At 37.9% G+C, this 15,738-nt stretch overlaps 1 protein-coding gene across 1 annotated transcript in view; it reads left to right on the forward strand.

Annotated features, from left to right (window-relative positions):
- Positions 1 to 444: 444 nt before the first annotated feature.
- The window catches only part of TTLL7 (tubulin tyrosine ligase like 7), a 142,298-nt gene continuing 127,004 nt past the window's right edge, over positions 445 to 15,738 (forward strand). Inside the window, exon 1 of the mRNA XM_049616917.1 lies at positions 445 to 689. The gene's annotated coding sequence lies outside the window, so the exon portion shown is untranslated. The remainder of the gene's footprint in view (positions 690 to 15,738) is intronic.

The raw sequence follows: 15,738 nt of genomic DNA on the forward strand, positions 1-15,738 counted from the left end.
TTGTGGGAAGACGTCTGGAGTAAGATATGCACCAGGAACTGGCGCCACCGGGCCCCACCGCGGAGCAGAGGGCGGCACGAAGGCAGGGCTCAGGCCAGCGCCCTTTCGCATCCCCCCAGGAGGGGACACCGCCCAGGCGCACCCGTCGCTAGGTCCACTGTTTGCCGCGTTCGAAAGGAGCCCTGAGCGGGACCAAGGCAAACCGGGAGGGGGGGGGTGCCCCGAAAATCTAAAGGATTGTGTTCAGTCCACAGCCAGGGAGAGCAGGGGCTCCTGGGTTGGTACCTTCTGCCCCCCACCCCCCAAGCCCTCCCGGCGCTGCTGGGCGGCGGCGGAGTCCCCTCGGCCTTGGTTTCTCCCAACCGTCGCCGGGCCTGGGCGCCCTCCGCGTCCGCCCCTCTCCGCACGTCGCGCACCCCCGGTCGCAGCCCACTAATGGTCTGGCCCGTCGGTAGCCGCCACCCCCTTCGGCAGCGACAGCTGCTCCAGCTGCTCCGGGTGGAGCGCCCCAGCCCCGAGCCGTGGCTGCCTAGGGTGGCGGGCCCGCGGAGGGGAGCAGCGGACCACCAGCTCTGGCTGCGGGGTCCGGGGGCGACCGCCCGCGGGGATCCGGGACGCGGGGGAGCCGCAGACGGGCCGCCTGCAGCGCGGAGGGAGGCGAGGACCGGGGCTGGGCTTTCCTCACCCGGGTGAGTACCTGCTGCTCCGATCCTCCCAGACCCCCTTTCACTGCCCCACCCCACCCCGAGGTGTCGGACCCCCACCGGGGACGGTCACAGCTCTAGGGACACTGGCTCCCGTGGGAGCAGCCGAGCCGGGAGCTCGTACTGTTAGGGCTAATGATTCAGCAGCATTCGTGCCCCGAGAGAGATTTGGGCAGAATGGGGGAGGGCAGGGGGACGGGGTCAGTTGCTGTGCTCTCACCTCAGTTTCTAGGCTTCAGAGGTGCCACTGGGCGGGCAGGGTCGGGTGGGATGAACCAGAAAGCTCCCTGCTGGCTTGTTCTGTATTTTGTCCTTTTCCCACAGCATGGTACGAACCTCTGTGAGTGTGCGGTGCAGTCTTCAAAGTGTGTCAGATTAGTGTGTTGTGTTTTTCGCACTTGCGAGTGAAGCAGGGGGCCCTTGTCAGTTCCTTTACTTCTTGCTCCATTAGACGCCTAATTCATGCCTTCGTCCACTCAGTTTTTCTTCGCCTAGCGTTTCCCCGCTAATGTATGAAATAGATGCTGTGTGCAAGTTGTCTTGTGTTCAGAGTGGGTTTGATTGGTCTTGGTATAGGAGGAAAAGATTTAAGGGAGGCAGGAAATAATACTTGCAGAGCCTGGACACTTACTTTTAGATAACATTATTTCATTAAATCATCACAACAACCTAGAACCAAAGGTGGAAAGTGAGGAGCCTGGAAGTTAAATTACATCCTCAAGGTCACAGAACAGGAATTTGAATGCAAGTCTCCGTGACTCCAAAGCCCATGGATCTTTCACCTCAACAAGGAGTTGTGTGTCCCAGTGTAAGTGTACCTATATATGGTCTATTAGATGTTCAACATAAAATTAATTTTCATGTGAGTAATCTCAAACAATAGCAACAACCTGTAAACTAACTGTGTATGGAATTATTGTTCTTTTAGTATGAAAGAGGTTCTTTGAATTGCATGGAAAAAAACCTATTTTCTTAGAAACCATATGCCAAAAAATAATATCTGGACAACACTGCATAGAAGAGCTAGGTCATAGCAGGAGATGTTTAACACATTTTTGGCAGTGATAAATGGTGGTTGCTCAAATGTTGGAAAAACCAATTAGGAAAGTTAAAAAAAAAAACGGGAAATATTTTTTTTCTTCTTAAACTTTAGAGAAAACATTTGCAATGAGAACAGGTATTTAGTTCATGGGATGTGTGACTGAACTATTTTTGTGGGGTGTGTCATCCCATGATAGAGTGACAGATAAACTCAGACTGATAATGTTATTTGATTCGTTACAGCTGTGATTGGGCATAGTAGGTGATAACTCCATTTTACAGACTAAGGAACTGAAATACAGAGAAGACTCAAGATCATATAGCTAGTGAGTGGTGGAATCTGGACAAGCATTGACTTAGCAAAATAAGTGTTGTAGCGAAATGTAGTTCTGTATAGTGGGAAACTGCATTGATTTATTTTTGCCCTGCCCTTCAGAGTCAACAGTTATAATTGACCTGTGTGCTCTTTCTGAAAAAAATAATGGATGCTGGGTTTTGCTTTGTCTATTGCTTGGCCATTTGGTTTGCTTTCACTTATGATTTATGTATTCTCTCTTAAGATATGAAACTCTTGTTGATGTCTCTGGGGGCAGGTTGCTATAGTGCAAATGCTCATTATTCTCTTAGTACTGGAATAATATTTGATGGCAGATAGGAACATAATCATCTTAGTCCATCATGTATAGAGTATTGAACTACTTACATTGGAGAATTATTAATGAGGATATTGATAGACTAAAGCCCACTGCCTAAATAAGGCCATAAAATGGAGACACAAATTTGTATTTGTTGTTCACCCAAGACCTTAAGAGAAGTAGGATCTTGTGATTAGTCTTAAATTTGATTCCTAGGAGGTCATTTCTTTTTGTTCTTTATATGGCTGTAGACTCTATCCTGAACCTTGGTGAGGCATCTTGCAGTCCAATCTGTTTAATTCCCAGGAGGACAGCAGACTTGGTAGGAATAAATAAGCAAAACTACGATCCCACTACTATTAAAAAAAAGCAAAAGAAAGTACGTGTCCTAGTGGTGAAGGGTCAGTGGGAACCTTTTAAAACCAAGGCAACACATTTTATTTAGATAACATCACCAAGTATGAGTATAATACCAACCTGGCTTTAGCACCTCATCTTTTCTCTCTCCTCTCTCTCTTCCTGTATGTCTGAATGTTTTGTCAAATGACTATGGTCTGCAAACCATTCAAATTCTTGACTTCAAGGACCTTAAAGTCTAACTGGGGAGATATTTACTTACACAGGAGTAATTAACAAAATAATTAGAACTGGTCTAGGACCAGAAAAAGGTGGTGCTATGAATACTATATCAACACCTTAAGAAGGAGAAAGCATAGAGATGGGGGTTTATAAGAGGATCAGGGAACTCTTCATGGATGGAAGTGAATTCAGTCACTCTGCAAGATGGGAAGGGTTTGGATAGGTAAAGAGAAAGCCAGACAAGGAGGTTCAGCTAAGTGCTCATAGACTATTTGGCTACCCAGTGGCAAATTGTGAAGAACCTTACATATCAGGCAGGGAAATCCACTCCTCATCTGGTAATCATAGGGAACTAATGTAGGTTACTAAGCTCGCTAGGTTTCTCTTTGGCTAGTCTTGCTCACATTCTCCATATTCCTTGCTCCAAGTGCTCTTCCAGAAAATACTGTATTTCCTGGGTTCTGATATTAAAAAGGTCAGTTGTCAACTCAACCCAGAAGGAGTTTTCTATTCAAGTAACATTTTTCCTCTTTCAGAGAAGCTTGCCTTTCAAAAAGCTTTCCCTTTCCATTATAGATTTATGAACAATTTGGAAGCTATAAGAATATGAAAAGGCAAAAAATCACCATGCTTGTACTAACAAAGATAAGCAGTATTAATATTTTGATGTGATTCTGATCTTTCCTTCCCCTCTTTTTTCTGTGCATAGTTTTAATCATGATATATATATTCCTTTTTAAAATATTTTCACTTTACATTTTATAACATTAATTTTCACTTAATTACAACTAGACAGTCAACTTCTAAAATATCTACATAACATTCCATTAGGTAGATGTACCATAATTTCTTAACCATTCCTCAATGTTGCTATATTATTGATGATAATAAGTAATGCTGTGATGAACATCTTTGTTCGTAAGCTCTTTTCTATATTTTAGAAATTGGTTTCTTAGGATAGAGTCTCAGAAATGAAATTCTAGGTTAAAAAGTATGAATTCTTAGTTTACATTTTTTTTTAAAAATTGAGATATAATTGACATATAACATATTAGTTTCAAGTGTACACCATAATGATTTGATATCATTTGATATTTACATATATTACGATTGATCACCACACTAAGTCTAGTTAATATCTGTCATCACCCAGTCACAGCTTCTTTTCTTGTGATGTGTAGTTTGGCTACTTTATGCAAGTTTTGAAGCTCTATTGGATTCATCATGTTCTCTTTGGACATTACAAATTAAATATAAGATATTGGTATATTATTAATTAATAACAGTCACTCCTGTCTGTGGTTCCTCAGATTATACTTTTTCAGGCAACCTCTTCTTTTGATTGGAGAAACTACTTAAATTATTGGTACTGGGCAAAATAGGTGAAGAGGATTAAGAGGTATAAGCTTCTAGTTATAAAATAAAGAAGTCATAGGGATGAAAAGAAACAACTGAATGTAGTCATAGAGAATATAGTCAATAATATTATAATAATATTGAATGGTGACAGATGATAACTACACTTATTTGGTGTAGTGGTGAGCATTGTCTAATGTATAGCATTGTTGAATCACTGTGTTGTACACCTGAAGCTAATGTAATATTGTATGTCAACTATACTTCAGTTAAAAAAAAAAAAAATCTTGGGTAGTGAGAAAGGCAGGCGTAGGGGGCCACTGTGGAGAGATGGCAATAGGTTGGAGAACATGTTTGGTGAGAGCCAGCCAGACGGAGTTGATAGTCAGAGAAGGGAATACATGACTTTCTGGTTTTAGCACTGTGTCTGTGGACCTCGACTCCCTCCCCTTTAGCCTCCCCTCTGGCATCTACCCCACCCTTATCTCTTTGAAACTTCACCTTCTTCTGTCCGCCTGTATCAGGTTTCCAGGTCTCCAACTTCAGTATCCTGGTAATGCGAGGCATATGAACACACTCTTGTACTCTAATTTAGAGAATCCACATAGGTGAGGAAGGGAACTTCAGATCTCCTTCAGGTTCTCAGCAGAAGCCCTGGGTATAAGGTACAAGAGAGTGTAGTGAACATTGATGATTTCTGCCCCTTTCCCATGTACACTGCTAGAGATAGTCTTTGAGATCAGGGTCCATTTGGACACACAGAGAACATTCCCAGCATTTCCCTTTGGGATTCAGACACTTCCCTTCCCTTGTTGTAACTCTCCACCGAAGGAAATCTCCCTCAAGGAGAGAGACTAACCCCTAACCCCTAACCGCAGCAGTTGTAGGGATGGAGTGACATTACCTCCTCTGCTTTGGCCATCTCTTATTCCCCCAGTCTCTCACCTTTGCTTCCTCTGAGTCCCACCTCCACCTACTTGGAATACTGGAAGCCACTGAGGTGGGGAGGTCATTAAGTTTCTCTGAGGACCAATGGAAGGGGAGTCACTGGGATGTGAATATGCTTTGAGGGCACAAGTAGGGAACCTGCACAAGTATGTAATATGTCATCAGTTTTGGGAGATCTGAAAGGAAACGATGAAAACTGAACCATCAACTTTACAAATCCAAAATAGGCACCCTCTTCCCCTTTTTAGGACCTGACAGATGATTTCTGGTGGAAGCCGGGCATTGAGGTACACAGTATTTTGGGAAGAATTTGCCCTGTGCTTAGTTGAGAACTATTATTTAAAACAATTTCCTTAAACTTTCAGAAAGTGGTAAATTTATTTCCATTCCTCTCAGGCGTTATCTGTCAAAGTTGAACTGGGCATAACCAGCCGTTTCCCTAGGGTTAACTCAAAGTTAAAAAACTTAAATTTAAATAGGCTTGCCTATTTATTCTCCACTGCCCTTATTTCTGTTAATTCCCATTTGACGTTATTATTATTATAACACACTCCTGCCCATAGTACACATAGTAGTTAACAAAGCCAAGGTGTTGAGATTGTTTAGGCTCTGAGAAGGTGAGTGATAAATCTGTTTTACTCTTTTTTCCTTCACTCTGTACTTGCAAGTGACTGGTTGGCCTATGTTCCTTTGACTCCTTTGAAAGTTTAGAGTTAGGTGGTCAGGTGATAACTGGGTCTTCTCTAAGGCTGACTGAAAGCTCTGTGAGAACTCCTTCCTTTGAAATTGATGATATTCTTGGTCGGCTGGGTGTGCTGAACTGTCCACAATGTTTGGTTTTTTAAAATTGTGTTGTGGCTCCTGAGCTTCCAAACTTCCATGTTATTTTTGTTCCTCTGCTTAGCCATGTGAAATGGAACATTATTTTTGACAAAGGATTCTTTTGAACATTTCCATCTCTTTTACTCACTACTTTGCAAAGCCTGACCTATGTCAGGTCTAATTCAGCCAGATGGAATTAGCTTATTTTTACATGAATTCTCCTTTTCCTCCATTAGTGTATTTCTGTGAAATTGACTTCTTAAAGTAAATTCAGCATTTGTAGATTTGGAAGATGGATCAGCAGTAATCCAGGCAGCAGGTTCAAGATTATTTTGAGGTTTTTTTGTTGGATTAGAATTTTAGAGCTGCTTAGATATATCTCTCTTTTAAGGTAGCACTATCTTTCTTTTGTAAGAGGAGTGAACCCACTTAAAACTTATTTGTGTAAAATCTGCTTTAATTGATGTGGTCCTAGTACTAGGTTTGACTGATTTTGTGTTATGAATGGTTATATGTGTGGAGTATTGGTAGGAAAACGTGGATTTAATTTACATCATTGCATTTGATGGGAAAATTTTCATGTGTAATTTTGTCATTATTTAAGCTAGTTTTTTCAAGGTACTTAATAAATAAAATCTGTAACCATGTGTGATTCTCATAGTGATTGCTAAAAAATCAGGACAATAATTTTAGCACACATCTCAGTTTATATTTAGAATCAGTCAGTCTGCAGTTACCCAACAAATATGTGCTAGCTACTCTGGAGAGGAACGATAGAAATTGGACACTTTCTATATTCAGCTTAGTTTACATGAAACCAAATGGGGGCATTTTCATTTAGCTTTTAGATTTGATCACATGTAAGATGACAATATGGTATTTAGGTACTTAGCATGTCTCAATCTAGAATATTAAATATTCTTTCCTCCATTTCGACAATATAAAAAATCAAGTGAGAGAAAAAAAAACGGGCATAATTTGCATGCACATTCATTAAAATTGGTCTACAGCTGCCCCTTTAGATACTGATTTTGACAATAGATGCTAGCATTTACTATTATAAATAAATAAATAAAAGGATAATCTTTATTCATTTAATGGATAGTTTTAATGGTTTTACTTTTAGGGTATTTGAGGAAAAAAAATAGCTTGTCAAATTCATTGAATACTTTTTAAAATCTCTGACATCTACATTTACTCCATATCAGCATCCCTTTTGGTCAGCAAACACATTTCAACCCATTATTTTTGCTAAGTTGAAACAAGTTATTTCTGGAACTTGCTACAAAAGGATACTAGATGTCTTAAATATTAAGGAAAGCTTGATGTGCAGGCGAGGGGGATCAGTGCTTAAAATCAAATGAACTGTATGCATGTAGAAAAGCTTTTTCACTTGTCAAAACTCAGTGCCAAATGAGTATTTTGGGAAGAAAGAAAAGTTTACTGCTCCATATGTGAGGGGGCTGTCATTTCAGAATAGAAGGCATTTTGTCTTTTAAAAATTTATCTTGGGTATAGAATATGTGAGAGCTATTTTCTTCCTTAACTAAGGAATTAAAAGTTAAATGTTCTTCATTAGTTATAGTAGGGCATACTTACTTCAATAACATGCTTGAGAGTGTGTTTGTGAATTTTGTTTTTAGTATCCATAAGGAACCAGAATAACTATAAATATGAAGTAAGGTTCTTAAAGTTAGCTTCTACTGGGAATAAAATTAAGCAAATATACTTAGCAATATCTATGAATATATATATTTAGATGTCCAAATAAAATTACCTAATGGTCCAAGAGTTTTCCTCTCTTTAGTATGACTGTACATATTATGGTGGTATGAGAGCGATTATCATGCTTTCTAGAAGAAAAAAGTAATAACTTTTTCTTTCAGAGCAGTATGAAAATATTGGGATTTATATAATTTTTTGGGTTATTTCTAACATTTTGTAAGTATTCCACAAATGCAACTTTTCCTTCCACTTAATATTTGGTATTATTTTTATATAATTTTTTATTGTGATTAAAAATTCATGACAAAATTTACCATGTTAACCATTTTTAAGCATACAGTTGGTAGTGTTAAATATATTTACATTGTTGTGAAGCAGATCTTCAGAAATTTCTCATCTCACAAATCTGAAATTCTGAACTAATTAAATAACAATTCCCTTTCCCCATCTCCAAGCCCTTGGTAGCCACCGTTTTATTTTATATTTCTATGAATTTTACTACTTTAGATACCTTAGATAAATGGAATCATATAGTATTTGTCTTTTTGTGATTTATTTCTTTCACTTAATGTCCTAAAGCTTCATTCATTTTGTAGCATATGTGAGGATCACCCTCCTTTTTAAAGCCTAATAATATTCCGTTGTATATGTAAACCACATTTTGTTTATCCATTCACCTGTGAATGGACATTTGGGTTGCTTTCACTTCTTCACTACTGCAAATAACATAGCTGTGCAAATATCTCTCTGAGACCCTGCTTTCAATTATTTTAGATACGTACCCAGAAGTGGTATTGCTGGATCACATGGTAGTTCTATTTTTAATTTTGAGGGAAACTTTCATCCGTTTTCCATAGTAGTTGCACTATTTTACATTCCCAATAGTGTGTAAGGGTTCTAATTTCTCCACACCCTCACCGACACCAGTTATTGATTGATTGATTACTTGATCCATTGTAGCCATCCCAGTAGGTATGAAGTGATATCTCATTGTGGTTTTGATTTGCATTTCTCTGGTGGTTAGTGCTGTTGACGTCTTTTCATGTGCCTGTTGTCTGTCAGTACATCATCTTTGGAGAAATGTCTATTTAGGTCCTTGGCCCATTTTTTAATGGGTTATGTGATTTTTTTTTGTTTTTGAGTTGTTGGAACTCTTTACATATTCTGGATATTAACCCCTTATTGGGTATATGATTTTCTCCTACTCCATAGGTTGTCTTCACCATATTAATTGTGTCCTTTGATTTACAGAAGATTTTTGTTTAATGTAGTCCCATTTGTCTATTTTTGCTTTTGTTTTTTATATAGCATTGATTACTTTGAGCAGTTTAAAAGTGCATTGACAGGGGCGCCTGGGTGGTTCAGTCAGTTAAATGACTTAATTTCGCCTCAGGTCATGATCTTACAGTTTGTGGGATCAAGCCCTGCGTAGGGCTCTATGGTTATAGTGTGGAGGCTGCTTGCGATTCTCTGCCCCCATGTGCGTGCCACACTCTCTGTCCCATTCTCTATCTCTCAAAATAAATACATGAACTTAAAATAAAGTATATTGACAGAATTATTTCAAGTTGCTGTTTATTAATTCTTTTCCACCTTATTCTTTAAAGTCCACATGATTATTTTTGAGACCTTATGTGATAATGACTAGTGTAATTATTTAACAAATTAAACCGAATTTTGATAGGAGTCCCTTTTAAAAATATCCAGTGTAGTATTTATTTGCTATAATTTACCATGTGTTAATAGGAATTGTCTTAAACTTATGTATCAATTTAGGGAGAATTAACATCTTTACCGTGTTGATTTTTCCAGTCTGTAAACATGGAATGTCTTCACAATTTAGGTTGTCATTGGTTTATTAGCAATTTATAATTTTCATTATATAGATATTACCAATGTTTTGTTAGACTTATACCTAATTACATCATTTTATTTGGAGTGTCTGTAAATGATATTCATTTAAAATGTGTTCTCATTACTTTGTTGTCAATACCTAGAAATGTAGTTGGTTTTTGTGGGTTGATCTTGTATCCTGAAATTTTACTGAACTCACATTTTGGATCTAGGATTTTAGGTCCTTTGAGAGTTATTTATTTGTTTATTTTATCATCTGCAAACCACGACAGTTTTCTTTCTTTCTTTCCAATATGTTAAGGTTAAAATAAATCTTTAATTTTTTTTTTTTTTGCCTTATTTCAAGAGCTAGAACTTCTCGTATTGTGCCAAATAAGAATGTTGAGAGTAGACATTCTTGCCTTGTTCCCAATATTAAAGGAAAATTATTCAGTCTTGTACTATTAAGTATGATGCTAGCTATAGGTTTTTTGTAGATGTATTTTATTAGGTTGAGAAAGTTGCCCTTCTGTTTCCAGTGTGCTGAAACTTTTTATCCTGATATTGGATATTGAGTTACATCAAATGTTTTTTCTGCATTAATTGATATGCACATATGATTTTTTTCCTTAGCCTATTGGTATGGTAGATTACATTGATTAATTTTTAAATAGTGAATGAGCCTTGCATACATGGAAGAAATCCTGTTGGGTCATATATACACATGACACACACACATACACACACACACATTGTTGCATACAATTTGCTAAAATTTTATTAAAGATTTTTGCATTTAACTTCATGAGAGATGTTGGTTTGTAGTTTCCCTTTTGTTGTGCTTTCTTTATTTGGTTCTGGTTGTTAGAATACTACTAGCCTCATGTGGCACTAAGAAACTATAGTTTGTTGAGTTTGGGTGTTGTATCAAATTCAAATATCCATAATTAACTGAGGAGACTATTAAAATACTTCTTTCTCAGGGCGCCTGGGTGGCTCAGTCGGTTAAGCCTCCGACTTCAGCTCAGGTCACGATCTCGCGGTCCGTGAGTTCGAGCCCCGCGTCGGGCTCTGGGCTGATGGCTCAGAGCCTGGAGCCTGCTTCCGATTCTGTGTCTCCCTCTCTCTCTGCCCCTCCCCCGTTCATGCTCTGTCTCTCTCTGTCTCAAAAATAAATAAATGTTAAAAAAAAATTAAAAAAAAAATACTTCTTTCTCCTACTACATATACTTCAACCAAAACAGACTCTCATAATGAATGCAGAAGCAGATATGAGAACTTCAGCTCTGTGAAGAGGATATTACAAAGATTTTAAAAAGTACAAAACACCACTCATTTCTTTTTTTGAAAAAATTATAGTTATTTTAAAGTAAGATCTGTTTTTGTTAACCCATAATGGTTTTAAACATCTATCAATTTTAGTTTCTTGTAGGGTCAGTATTAACAGGTATAACCAAAATCAAAGTCAACAAAATTAAAAACTGTAAAGGGTTCCAACACCAAAAAAAATTGAGGATCAGTACTAAGGCAACCAAGGCAAGGAGAAAAGTGAAGCCAGAAGTGTGGGCGTGTGCGTCTCACACTCGGCTGGGGGTTAACCGACTTGTTCCATGTGCGCGTTTTCCTTTTTTCTCCACTAATACTTTCATTTCACAAAAGACGCTTTTTCCTCCACACCTTCTCATCAATATGTACTCCTCTCTCTTAGAATAAATATGGTAAAAAGGCCACGAGAACCCTACAATACAGTCTTTACAAAATGAAATCCCTTAAAATTATCCCCACTCTAACATTAATAAATCCACATATGTTTATGTAACTATATTTTAAGTTATAAGTTATAATAAAATAGAATAACAGTATTACTTCAGTGATTGCTTATGCAAGGATGAAGTAATTTAGAATGTTTTGTCAAGAACTGACTCAAAGATGTTATAAGAAACATTTCAACTGCTGTCCTTTGATTTTGATTATTATAAACGGCTTTTCTTTTGTACTTCACTACTTTTTAAAGTATAATTTATATATAGTAAAATGTACAACTTGGCAAATTTTTGCAAGATTTTGGTAAATGCCATTTGAAGGTACATAGTTTGTAATAGGCTGTAATGTAAGATGAGATGAAAAAGAACCTGAGAATATCGGTGAAGAAAAAAGTGAGATGAAATGAGCTAGGGGAAACATTAGCTCACAAAATCCTGAACTCCGGTATGTTTATTAGAACTGGGCACACATTTAATTCCAAAATTTCTAACTTCCAGGCAAAGAGGAAAACATGAAAGATTTAATGATTGAGAAGCTCATTTATGAGAGGAGCAGACCAATTGCCTAAGAGGAGCAAAGTTTTTCCTGTCTAGAATCCAGAATGAAGTTTCTGCTATATATATATATATATATATATATTTTTTTTTTTTTTTTTAAAGTGGATTCAGTATAGCATAATGCAAAATGTCCTCAACAGCCAGCCTTACACTGAAAGTCAGCAGGATTCTTTGGGCTATTGGGTCCTTCATCTAGGCCCATTGTGTGACTCTGTGTCTCTGGGAGAAATAACCTTGCAAGACCTGATTATTTTCTTCTCTAATATGAGAATAACATCTACCTTGAGAGCATTGTGATGTAGGTAAAGATTGTATGTGCTCAATGAATAAGCGTTCTTCCTAAAGAAGCTCTGTTAGGGTGGCCGTGACCAGCAGTGTGGTGTGTTTAATCTAGGGAATGGCCATTACAGTGGCTCAAAGAATGAAGGTTCTTCATATCTTTTCAGAATTCCTTCATACATACCATTTTTCTTAGCTGAGATTTTGAAGGGTAATGCATTTGAGGTTTTATTCCCTCAAATTATTTGTTTTTGGCCAAAGAATGCCATGATTGGGGAGCCTGCTGGGCTGAGTGATGGGAGTTTACCTAATATATGGTACCTAAACAGAAGACCATGCAGCCCTGCACTGAAGTAGATGAAAGGAATGACTCTAGACTAGTTTTAAAACTTCCTCCAAAGTTAATTTGACATTTGTTCCAACACACACAAGTGGGTGATGGAAGTCGCAAACTTGTGACACGGAATTTGGCTCCAAATGCCCGTCTAAGCACAGCCTTCTGTACACATAAAAGAGGTTCAGCTACCACTTCCACCTCTCTTACAGAGAAATGTTAATTTTTTTTTTTTTCCTCAGACCAAAATATTTTGTCTAGAGTGTTTTTTAAACCACCAGTCAAATCTCTATTGAGGGAGGCTGAAACCAAATGGTTGGGGTTTGGTAAATTCTCAGTTAGTAGAAGTTGAATTAGGCCCTAGACTTTATGAACAGAGCAGTAGAATTAGTTTGTAGTAAGTGTGCAAGCATCCAGAAGGTTAGTTTGCTTCCTTAGTGGTCTTTTAAAGGCAACTCTCAGAACAAGATAATAGGTGTTTGATTTTTTAAAATCTTCTGAATCTTTGCTAGAGTAGAATTTTCTGTCAGTAGTAATCCCCTGAGAATGCCTTAAGCCTACAATCTGTATATATTTTCCACATCATTAAAAGCCTTTTGGGGCTACCCACAGAGGACTAACTTAGATTCACTGCCATGTCTGCAGGCTGCTGAGGGTACAGCACGTTCTCCTCTCTGCTTCCTGGGGCTTACAAGATAATGAAGGGCCCAGATCTTTCTTGTCAAAACTAATTTAGTAGGAAAGTCATGGTCTTAAGTTCAGAGCCAATTAGGTACTTTTAATATGTGTTGAACTAACAAATGAATTTAGAATCAAGTTTATATCCTAGGCCCCATAACTGTTTTGAAATTATAAGCAACTAATTTGATAATAACATAGCTAAATGTCTTTCATATTAGAAATTTCCATTTTCATCATTGCCAGATTAGAATTTCTGGGTTTAAATGAATAATCATTTATTTATAATATAAATAATATAATGTAGTCTTACTGATTATGTAATTATTAATTATTAACAACTAATTACTAATATATACTGTTATATATTATAATACAATAAATTTTAATTCTCACTTACTACTTCTGCAAATATGAAAACAGCTCTTGCTTTATTGGAATGCCTTCTGGTATACTCTTGATTTAAACTGATCCTTAAGGGGTGCCTGGGTGGCTCAGTCGATTAAACATCCGACTTCGGCTCAGGTCATGACCTCACGTTTCATGAGTTCGAGTTCCGCATCAGGCTCTGTGCTGACAGCTCAGAGCCTGGAGCCTGCTTCAGATTCTGTGTCTCCGTCTCTCTCTGCCTGTCCCATGCCCTGTCTCTCTCTGTCTCTCAAAAATAAATAAATGTTAAAAAAAAATTTAAAGTCTTCAAAAAATGGGTTATAAAATGAATTACAAAAGTCAACTGCAAAGAAGTTTTGCGAGATTGAAAGATTAGATTTGTGCTAATTATTTATTAATCTTGCTTTCATCATCATATTTGTAGTGTCTCATAGGAAAGCTAGATGAGTGCTTGATTTTTGGCAAAGAGCATTTCTTCTTTATAATATGTAAAATCTCCAATATACAATTTTAGAGGGTGATTAAGAGGGACAACCAAGAGGGACACCTACCTTCCTTCCTTCTCTCCTTCCTTCCTTCCTTCCTTCCTTCCTCTCTCTCCCTTTCTTTCCCTCCCTCCCTCGCTCCCTCTGTCCCTTCCTTCCTTCCTCCCTCCCTTTCTTTGTGACTATAATTTATGTGTCTCATTTGAGTTTTGGATGTGGTTCTGGTTTAGGGTCCCTTTGTTAGGTTGCATCCTTTAATTTCTCTGAGGAGCCAGCTAAATGGACTGGGAAGCTGAGAAAGAAAGCTTCTTTGGTTCATATAGCACCCTCCACCCCCCCTCCCCACCAGCACATTTGTAACTCAATCTCCCTTTCTGACTAGTGTTCACATCATTTTTATCCTGATGGTCTGCTTATGCAGTTTGCCTCATATTCCATAATAGATGAAGGGTTATTATTTTAACCCTATGATGTTTAAGTATATATTTGGTGGGTGAGATAAATATTATATGAAATCTAATGCACTAAAATGAAGAAATAAGAAATTATTTTGTTATAGGCTTCCTAGAGGGAGTTATATTTAAAGTACAAACCTAGGGGCCCCTGGGTGGCCCAGTCGGTTAAACGTCTGACTTTGGCTGGGGTCATCATCTCTTGGTTCATGAGTTCAAGCCCCGCGTTGGGCTCTGTGCTGACAGTTCAGAGCCTGGAGCCTGCTTCAGATTCTGTGTCTCCCTCTCTCTCTTCCCCTCCCCTGCTCATGCTCTCTCTCTCTCTCTCTCTCTGTCTCTCTCTCTCTCAAAAATAAATAACATTAAAGAAAAATTTTTTAAAAAGTACAAACTTAAATATTTAGTGTAGAATAGGTGAAATAGTCACATAACTCTTGTTAGTGGAATTAAATGAATAAGGAAAACATCGTTGTATCCTAAAAATATACCTAAGCTGTCCAATCTTAGGGTCACAGTATGGCTTTGGAAATTATTACTCTGTAGCGCCCCCCCACGTCTTTTTTTTTTTTTTTCTTTTGGTCTCCAAAGCACCACATTTGAATTAAGATTTAAATGTAGCAAGCTGTAAGCTATGTCTACTTACAGTCCTTCTGTTTATGCTCCAAGAGGAAATTCTTGGCTTATGACCAATTCTTTACCCTCTTTGGACATCATCAGAACTGTGGATGCTGCAGCCTTTTCTTCCTGAGATGAATCAGCGATGCTGTCTGGCAGTCAGCTCCAGCCGTGGCTGGATTTTGACTCTAATAGTTGGGCCCATAATGTTACATGAAGATGCATAATGTAGAAGATCGCTGAGCCACTTGATTTGGGCCAAAAATTTGAAACAAAGAAATGGTATGTGGTTTTCTTTTTCACATTTTAAGATTGCATAAATTTATAACTACAAAAATTGAAGGCTAACTTTGCAGAAAGACTGGCAGAATTTTTTAAATGGATTCCTGAAATAGATTTTTATGGAGCATGCTCTCTGGCATTCTTCCAATTTTAATTTTCATTTCTATCTTATTATCATTTTAAATTATTTTTTTCTAATGGTAAATAAACTTTAGTTCTAGTTTATTTAAATTTATATGTTGTTTCCATACTACCTGGT

This window comes from Panthera uncia (assembly GCF_023721935.1).
Source record: "Panthera uncia isolate 11264 chromosome C1 unlocalized genomic scaffold, Puncia_PCG_1.0 HiC_scaffold_4, whole genome shotgun sequence".
In the NCBI taxonomy this organism is placed as follows: domain Eukaryota; kingdom Metazoa; phylum Chordata; class Mammalia; order Carnivora; family Felidae; genus Panthera; species Panthera uncia.